This window comes from Poecilia latipinna, unplaced genomic scaffold, assembly GCF_001443285.1.
Source record: "Poecilia latipinna isolate Pla-1442-1.1 unplaced genomic scaffold, P_latipinna-1.0 Scaffold428, whole genome shotgun sequence".
Lineage (NCBI taxonomy): Eukaryota > Metazoa > Chordata > Actinopteri > Cyprinodontiformes > Poeciliidae > Poecilia > Poecilia latipinna.
Window position 1 is genome coordinate 53,987 of NW_015113044.1, and position 10,149 is coordinate 64,135.

The 10,149-nt window shown below is 38.2% G+C and overlaps 1 long non-coding RNA gene across 1 annotated transcript; it reads left to right on the top strand.

Annotated features, from left to right (window-relative positions):
* The first annotated feature begins 7,712 nt into the window (after window positions 1–7,712).
* LOC106950897 (uncharacterized) lies at window positions 7,713–9,949 on the top strand. The gene is made up of 3 exons (XR_001425694.1): window positions 7,713–7,862; window positions 9,517–9,624; window positions 9,899–9,949. It is a non-coding gene; the product is annotated as an uncharacterized LOC106950897 (long non-coding RNA).
* The last annotated feature ends 200 nt before the right edge of the window (window positions 9,950–10,149 follow it).

Consider the following 10,149-nt stretch of genomic DNA (forward strand, 5'->3'; position numbering starts at 1 on the left):
TAACAAGACCATGCACATACATTTATATGCAAGCCTGCGTATGCTTTTAATGTCCCGAGAATTGTGGGAATAGCTTGGAATCCCTCGTCAGGGGGTAATCTTTTTGAAACCCCATTTCTGCAGTTTGCGACCTCCGTTTATGCACAAGTTAAAGTTTTATGCAGCATGTATATTTAAATGCAGAAACCTGAGTTAGTTTAATTTTTACATGTTTTATAAAATCTTTACTTACAGCATGATGGTCCAAACCAGTAGTCACATCTGCAGGAGAGAGAGGGAAAAAAAACCCAAAGAGGTTGATGTTAATGCAGCAGTAGTCTCTGAACAGTGGGGTGAAGTCATCCAAGCTACATTTGCAACAGATAAAAGAAGCTGGGGAAAAAAAACAGTGATAGTTATGATCAGGTGTACAGACTTAAGGGTAACACTGGTGCTGTCATACGTAAGCACCAGTTTGTGCAGCTTGGAAACAGCTCAGACTCCATTTAAGTCAGCAAAAGAGGGAGGCCATGAATGAGTGGGGCCACAAAAACACGTGTTATGTTTTTTATTTTAGTCAGAAAAAAACCTCAGTGAAAAATCCAGAAACATCAAAACTCTCCAGTTGCTGCCTAATAGACAACCAAAGAGACCGTAAGAGTTTTACTAATGAGAGTATTGATAACATGCTGAAGAAGGATTAAGTGGCAGTGACATCTGATTATGATGTTGTGGGACTTGGGATCTGACTGACTAAAAAGATTCATTCTTTTTTAACTTAGTGAAACAACGAGAGAGAGAATGACACAGGCTGCATGTGATTTTTATATTAGATGATTGTAGGACAATAATTTTTCTGAAGAACAAATAAGTGATGAGAAATAAATGTTACACAAAAAATGTTTTTTTTTACATGCACAGTAAAACATAAATGTTGTGACTTCAGTGTCTTTGTGTTTGCGAGAGGTTATCCTGTAACTAGACTGCCTTTTCTATTTAGTGCACAAAACACAAGCATTAAGGTTTTCTTTGCTTCTTTATCAAAGATGTCCAAATGATGAACCGCATACATGGTGGCTATTTAGGTCCCTGAGTGAATTGGGGGGCGCATACTTTTAATAAAAGAGCAATGTCTTTTAGGTCCAAAAACTCGAGTCAATGGAATCATTCATGTCAGCATATTTTCATGATGACCTTTTTGATGAAGGTGTGTACACGTTCAGAAGTGATTTCACATTTTCATGTTGTTTGAGTTTTCAGTCCTCAGTATCTCAAGTACTGTTGGCTGCTGTACATTCATAGCCTTATTGCTAAAAGCTACAAGCATAGATGTTAATGCTACACCTGAAGTGACTAACAGAACCCAACACACACACATACACACACGCACACACAGCTAGATCACCCCACTTTTGCCCTCCAGCTGGGATTAGACCAGGAAATTGTCGTTTTCAGGGAATCATCCATCTTACTACAGCTCATCACGAAAGGGTCAAAGTGGGGTTCTACACGGGAGCAACACAAGCCTCAAACGAAAATATAGCTGCACTCAGATACATGTTTACAGCAGAACACGAACCTCTGGCCAAAAAAAGAACACCTGCTAGCCAGAGAAATATTAGAGGAAATATTTACAGTTTTTCTCAACCGATCTAGCGTGCAATGTATTACTGGAGCCAGCTTCTTGGCTTATTCGAGAGATTTTAATGGTTCAGCTCTTCGCACTATTCACACTGAGGCTCTGCAGAGCCCACAGTAACTGATGGGAACCGTTTCTGAAATAAAGTAACTCTGAATGTTAGCAGGAAACCCGGCATATTCTGACATGTTTAGCCAGAGCTTTACAACCATGTAGCTATCAACGTTAAGTGTGGCGGCGCACTTAAAATTTTGATTAAAACCAAATGAAATGAAATAACAAAATGCTCAGATTAAAACATGTGTGATGATAACTTTGCTTCGATTCAGTGTTTCTTTTTGCCAGATTCTGCATTTGTAAAAAACTGAGATTTCAGATGCTGACAGCTTGGACAGGTTCACATGCACATACGAGTAACTGCATTCCTTACTGCAACACACTACAGTATATCTCTGAACTTCATCCAGTTTTTTTTTCTTCCAAATTCTGCAAACGATTTCAATGTATAGAAAAAGAAACAGAGAAAACAAACAGGCTTCTCCTACAGGCCTACATCACAGTCATTTGGGTGCAATTTGAAGCTATTAATACTTCATTTTTATAAATCGTGGGGGTCATCCCAGGGCTGTAAGAATATTTCCAAAACAGCTGGCTGCAAAAGCAGAGTTTAGTCTGGCAACAGAGAGACAAAGCTGGAGGTCTGGTTAGAGTTACAGTCGAATCAAAGGTGATTTTTTTTTTTCCCCTTTCAGTACTTGTGTACATCGTAGTAAAATGATGAGGACTGACGGTTCTGATTAGTCACATGATTTTTTGATAAGATCCCTCTAAAATATAGTTTTGTTCGTTAGAGATGAAAAAGAATCAACAACTGTTTATGAATTCTGTAGATACGTCAGCTTATATATTAACGAACTAACAATGTCTGAATCAGAAAATGAGAAAACACTTTTCTGTTGAGTTGTAGAGGCTGTACGAGAAACTAAATAGAAATAAACAGAAATTAATTTCAAACTATCATCCACCAAAGCAGCAACAACCTCCTGTTTTTTTCTTATTGCTCATGCTTTATCCTTTTCTTTGAGTTTTTCTTTTTTCGTTTTTGCATTCCACATTTGAACATTGGGGACAGGCTTTGATGTTGTGTTCATGCTCATAAGTAACCATGGATAAACCGGAAACAGAAACTGTGCAACAGAAGGTCACGTGACAGTCCATCCCAGTCAGGTGACTTGCTCCCCATGCTAACAGGATTCTCCTCCTCAAAACGAGGTGCACCAACCTCTCAGTGGCATACAAACGATGCAAAACAAACTCAAGCTAGGACAACTGACTTTATTGCTCATTTTGCCCCTTCTAACTCCTCCTGCCCATGCCACTCATATGAAGAACTGATTATAAGAGAGAAGGTTTCTCCAAACTGGAAGAAGTGACTGATCACAAAATGTGCTTAAGATGAGAAACCCAAAGACATTGCCTGATGATTGTCCGCTCAGCGCCTCCCTACTGGCTGTCAGCATGACTTCTTTAATTTAAAGTGCCGAGATCCAGGAGATTACCCGTCTGTAGACGGTATCGGTCTCTACCCAAGTACACGGAGGAAGGCAGGGAGGCAGTTTCACGGCTTCCTCACCGAATGTGGCCGAGTGTTTTCATGTTCAATCAACCATCAAACGTGGCTAAGGCCATGCCACTGCATAGGGAAAACAACAGAATGAGCCCAAAGCCGCTGCAACCACCCTCAAAGCTTGGCACGTATAAACACAGGACAAGCTTTGGTGGTAGAAAAAAAGCTCGACAGGAGACCTCACCAGCATCTCCACTTATCTGGAGCCATTCAGTGGACACATGAGCCGGGCTTTTGTTTGTCCTAATTTTACAGCTTTTATTTCATCGATTCTGCAGCTGCTCGGAGAATTCTGGGAACTAAAATTGGATTTCTCCTGTTTGTTTGTGTTGTGCTGGTTTAGGGTTTTCTGGAACAGAGTCCTGTGATCAACAGGCAAGCAGCGGGACATAATATGGACCATCTGCCGTTTCTTACAATGCAGGAGACAAACAACAGAATTAGGGCTGGACGTTCGGTTATAAATGTGTATTATTTGCCATCCAAATGTGCTTAACCTGGTGTAAGGTCACAGGAACGCAAGTGCTCATCTACAGTTGTGAGAAGGCAAGAAGTGGTGTACAAACCAAACATGTTCCCTGTCCATCATGGAGAAACAACTCTGATGGTTCAGGACCATTTATTCATTGTTAAGCATGTGAAAAACATTAGCTATTCCGATGGATGCTGACCTGGCTTGTGTTTCTTTGTCGTATTTTTTGTTATATTACAATATTTACTTGTACTTTAAAACAAAGGGGAAACATTCAACAATCACATCATACAGAGTTTACTGAGGAATATAATCCTAACCTTCACCTTTTTTTAATATTCACCCTTCTTACCAACACAGATCATCGCCATCGTCATTACCACCATGAAACACAAGATAAAGCAAATAAGATAAAAGCAATAAGTAGCAAGAAAGGTATGTCACTAAACTAGTGAGTTAGAAACAAAAACCACATCAGCATATATTGGAACAGTTGAAACGGTGATCCCTGAACTTCAGCTGATGAGGCATCTAAAGCCGCTGACGGTGTTTAAATGTGAGATGTTCAACACATATTTTACCCATAAGGCTCTGTTTTACCCTTGCATAGCACCAGTCCACTACCATGCCAACGTAGACTGAAGCTGCTTGGTTTGAATTAACAGGATGAGTTGCAGACTACACAAGAACCAAGGAATATTTTTGGATTTTCTATTTAACTCAATCTTTAGCGTAAGCTGCAAGACATAAATGTTGTCCCTGAATTTACAGCTTAATTATACCCAAAGTAACCGCAACCTCACAAAGGTCGGGACATATCCGAAGACATATAGTTTAGGTGTGTCGTGGCCCGCGGTTCTAACAAGTCTTTCAAGTCACATTTTTCTGTGCCGTGGCAGAATGACCACCAACCACCGGAGCCAACAATTTCCGGTGAGATCGAAGGGTCTACTGGCAGACCAGTGGACATGCATCTGGGTACAAGGGGAACAAAACCCACATCCACCACATTAAACATAAACATAATGTATGTCATGACATTGAGTCACAGTGGGCGCTCCCATCATGCAAACTGCGTATACAAAACATGACAACACATTCACCATCAGTCACCTCACTAAAGGCCTCTGGTCGTACCAAACCTTTTATTTGTCATGCACCATAATGAGCCAGTAACTCCAGTGGCGTGAGGAAAGTACATGTCAGTGTCTGCCTCACAAAGAGAAAATATTTCAAAGCACCTGTTTATTGCTATTATTAGCAAGCTCCATGAAAAAAAAACAAAAAAGAAGGAGAGAGAGACTGTGGTTTGCATGCATCTGGTGTGGCTTAATATAGCAACAGGCTACTGAAAGGCAAATTACCATAAAACCACACATGTATGGGCTTAAAGTCTACCTCTCTTTGTACCATTAAAAACTAATTAAAGACTTCAAAGAGCCTCCGTTAGAGAAGTGGTCTTCTGCTTTTGGAGAAAATAGAAAGGTCTCTATGAGCACTAGTGGTTTGCACTGTTGCGGTGTCAGTTCTGCCGGTGGGTATTAATGTGGTCAGGGCAACTTGTTATGGTCACAATCTGCTGCGTATGCCGACACAGCTGTATGTGACTTTAAAGTAGTTTTCTTTTTTTTTTTAAAGAAACATTATGACAGAGATGCGCTTCAAGAAATGCTTTACAACTCAGTCCAAGCTGTTCAGAGATCTGACAGTGTGACGTCACATTGATGTTTTTATTTTATTTTTTCTGAAGCCAACATAACCGAGTTTGTAACTGCTAAATGGGACTGGAAAAACGTGTTTTCCAATTCTTTTGCTGATAAAAGTATTTTTTTTTTTTTTTTTTTTTTTTTATTTTTAAAGTTGACCAAGGTCATTTCGGAAATGTTTCTAGCAGCTTTGCACATCTAGAGGCTGGAGTTTCTGTCAGTTTCTCTTTCCAAACTCAAGCTCAGTTGATTGGATTAAAATTGCGTGTGAATGGCATAATGTCGAGTCATGCCACAGATACTCCGTTGTAATTTAGTCTAATAATTTGTATATCATTTGGTCTAAAGCAGGAGTTCCCAAACTATTCCCAAACATTAGCTTGACCCCCAGAAACAAAGCTTGCTTCTCCTTTTTATCTCTTCCTTCCCTGGTAATAAAAGACAAGCTCTAACTAAAGGTCGACAGAACCCGCAGTGAATGGCTCTCAGGAGCTGTACGCTGAGATTTCTCCTTTCATGAAAGCTTGATGGAAATATAATGAACGTTGTCTGTGGTTCTTTTATGTAGGTTGAGAAAATCACCTATCAAATTGTTGTGGAAAAAAAAACCTATTACCAAGCACTGTTGAGGTAAAATCACTCAATCAGGTTTATTTATGAATTGTGCACAACTCAGAGCTTGTAGGACAATCAATCAAGAAGCAATTCTGGCGTTTGACCATTTTCGTTCAGAAAGATGAGCAAAGTAAATAACATTTTAATTATCTTTTTTTTCCCACACATGATAGAAGTATAAAATCAAACACGAGGACAAAGTGTCCAAAAAACAAATTTTTTGTACTGCAATAATCTTGATATGCTCGAAAAGGAGTAGGAAGTAAGAAACTTATGAACTCCTACAATACTTTCAGATCGACTCTCATTATTAAATCAAATTAAAAAATAAACATAGGTTAATAAATTTTCCATTTTATCTGAGCTTACATATGTAAATATATACATAACTATTCTAGCTTATATTTTGTAATGTAACAGATTACATTTTATCATAACAAATGACTAAAAGAATATATAGTTAAAAATGATTTTATATTCTTTTTTTTTTGCATTTTTTTCCTCATCTTCCTTCGAGCTTTCTGTGTTTCTTGCTCTTAGTTATGTTGCCTCAGTAATGTTTCTTAACAAAACACTGAGTTAAGTACCGAGCCAGAATCACGCCCATGTGGACTCCGTTAGTTCACCCAACAAGGAAATGTGTTGAACTGGACTTTCTTAAGGGGCATCAGGCAGAAGGGGATGAATACAAATATATGAAACGTTTTTCCCAGTTCCACTGGCTTTAACAACTTTATATCTCACCATTAGCGTGTACCAGAACAAAATGTGAAAACATTGAAAATGTATCATTACTCTTTGCAGAGCACTGTGGCTTATTTATCTGTTTAACCTTTCCTTCCTAGTCTGAATTAAAAGTGAAATACACAATGGAATAAAAAAAAAAAAACTCCACAGAATTAATCACGGTTGTTACAAATTCTGAGTCACACAACTGCAGATGTCGAAGGAATTTCAGACGGACATGCACCTGAAAATAAACTGAAACAGGCAATGCCGCGGCAGCATTCTTCCCTACCGCTGCTAAGTGGAAGAGAGCGGGGTGGCGGAGTTCAGCGGGTTAGGCATCACCACCGACGCATGAGGCATGCAAAACATCTGCAAGGCATTTGTCAAATTAAAACTAAATTAATAAATAATAATGGACGCCTGGTTCTCGGCCAGGATGTTGAGTCCAGTTAAATGGCACATGGTTTTACGGTTTGTGTTCATTTACCCTGGCTTTTGTCGTTTGGCAGCGGGCTGAAATGAAAGAGCCTGAGCCCTGGGCAAGACACATCATATTTACTATTGAAAAAATATTGTACATTGGAACTGGTGTGTTTTTATTCCACATCAGTTTTTCCATTGGAAACTGCAGAGTTTGAAGTGCAAATGCGTCCGTGCTTGTCAAGAGGTTAATTTAAGTGTGACTATAATGTTCCAGCTGCGCATACCGACAGCGAATGATAAGCAGCTTGATAAGGCATTAATGCTCTTATGGAAAAATAGCTTAAGCATGAAAAGTCAAACTTGCAACAGTTGCTTAGATCCACTGATACTCAAAGTCAGTCATGCCAGTGGTGTGAAATTAATTTGAATTCAATCTATTCGCATTTAAGGCAGGTTTTATATATATATATATATATTTGCAACCAAGTATCTCCAAAAACCTTTACTGATTGAAATGCATCTAATTAGTTTGTCTACTTTGGTTTTACAGAGTTTCGTCTTCTTTCCACTTTCATGTGGATGCTGCTTTTAAGCAGTCGAAGAAGGAACGCGCTTTTTAAAAAGACATTTATGCGCCACAGATGGCGTCTCATGCCGTATTCCAGCTAAAAGGTAATGGAAGGAGTTGTAAAGGCTTTCTCCGTTTTGGAGTTTCTCAGAAAGGAGCAGCTTGCTCACAGCTGCTGTTGGTGTTTTATCAGCGACGTAAATCAAATTGTGATTCAAAAGCTCTAACAGTAAGTTCCGACGCAGAAAAATAAAAGAAATTATCCTCTCCCCTACCCAAAAAACAAGAAAAAAAAAAGATCAAAACACTTGGTCAGTCTCCTATGTCCTTAATGTTTAATTTATTCAGAGCGAATGTGCTTGGGCAGACCACAGGGGCTAATTCCAACCCATTTTGTAGATAACCACAATACAAAAAGAGTATTTTTGATAATTAGCAAGTCATTTGCTGGCCGCAACATATTTCTGGACTTCCTGCTTCGCAGTGATGGTGGCTTGAGGCTCTGAATGGGGATCAAAGTCTCTTCATACACCATTAACAAGGAAGTGCTGCAATAACAGAAAGCTGTTGCCAGTTTTGACACCCCTCACAAACTTTCCAGCATTTTTTTTTTACTCCCCCAGAATTCAGATAAACATGGTTTTTTATAACTCCCACCTGTAATAAACAAATCGTTCTTTTATTGTTGTTGTCGTGTGAGTGTGTTGGAGTATTTGTTTTTACAGATTTTCCAGAACAATCAAAAGTTCTTGCGTATACCAAGTCGAGGTGATGCTTTAATTATTTATGTTGTAATTTTGGGCAACATGCTTTAACTGCTCATTTGCAGTGGCGTTACAGCGATTACTGAGTTTGAGGTTATTTGTTCACTTTGTTAAAACGGAGATTTATGATGAGGCCAGAACCAATTTGTATTCTTCTTTAAAGTCTGACTTATAGATTCATACTTTATCAGATTCCAGTATTCCATATTTCTACAGACTAATATACATAAAAGATCATTTAGATAGTATTATATGCAACAGTGACATAATTATAGGAATATATCCCTCTAGTTATTCCTCAAGGTAAAATGTCAGATTATACTTTAATCTAGGACTTGCTAAACTCAAAAAGTGCATCATGGACCACAAGATGTAGGTTGATAACATACCAAAAATGTTATTTTTATGCATTTAATTAGTAGGAAATATAATCATATTTATAATTCACCAAATAATGAATCGGTTTCTTAACAATACAAGGAGACTTCTTTGACAGAAGTGACAGATTAATGTTGGATTTGATACTCAGAACATTTCTCTAACTCCCTAATCTCTGTGTAATTATAAAACTAAAATTAGTGACACTTTATTCTGAAAGGAATGTCAATTTGATAAACTGAGCACCCTTGTGGTATTCACAATTTCTGGTTCAAAACTGGTGTTTTCCAATGTTTTAAATCCAAAAGTTATTTGCAGGAACTAAACATTCCTGTAAATAATTTGTGAAATTATTTGTCTATTAGCAATGTGCTTCCATGTTCATGTGCGTTTGTTTTAATCCATGCATAAAAACCCAAATGCATAAAGAAAAGAGTGGAAGTGTGTAAACGACATGCATTTCTTTGTCTGCTCAATTTAAATATGCTGATTTCATGTAGTAGAATTCATTGCATCATTCTTAACATTATTAATATTAAGTTGATATAATCTGTTAGTGTTTATTTTGCTTCTTCACAGTTTTATCCCATTTAGTGATTTATTTATTTAGTTCCAGATAGTTTCAGGTATTAAAAGGAGCCATTTTCTACCGGACGATTCACGCCAGTGACGCATCAGTTGAAACCCATTTTCAGGACATTTTACATCCACTTGGGCAGTCAGAGTAAGTAAAAGAATAGTAAAAGAAAAAATGTTGAACGATAAAACAAGAATCCAGTAAAAAAAAAAAGGGTGTCTGGAGCTCGTACCCAGGCAGATCTGCAGACTCTGAAACAGCTCTGCAATAAAAACAGATAGTCTTATAATGCAAATCACAGCATGTGCTCATAAACAAACAGGGGACAGAAACCCAACACTGGCATTTCATTCTAAGGTTACTTTAAACATTGCTGGTTTGGATGGAAGTCTGAGTGTCATTTTCCCCTCCATCCTTTTAGACTTGAGAGCTGGGGTTAAATGTAATCCAAACTCTGCATGGATACCAGGAAAGCTGCAGTAACAACACTATTGCTTGCAAACACACCCTGACATTGAAGAGTCGCTTTCTACCTTGTGGAAGAAATCGGACTTGTGTCCTACAAAAACATCCACCAAGTAAGAGCTTTACACATTCAGATCTTTACTGAATGTGTGAAGCAGAAGATTTTTTCACTGCTGACATCTTTTTTTTTTTTGCACTAAAACACAG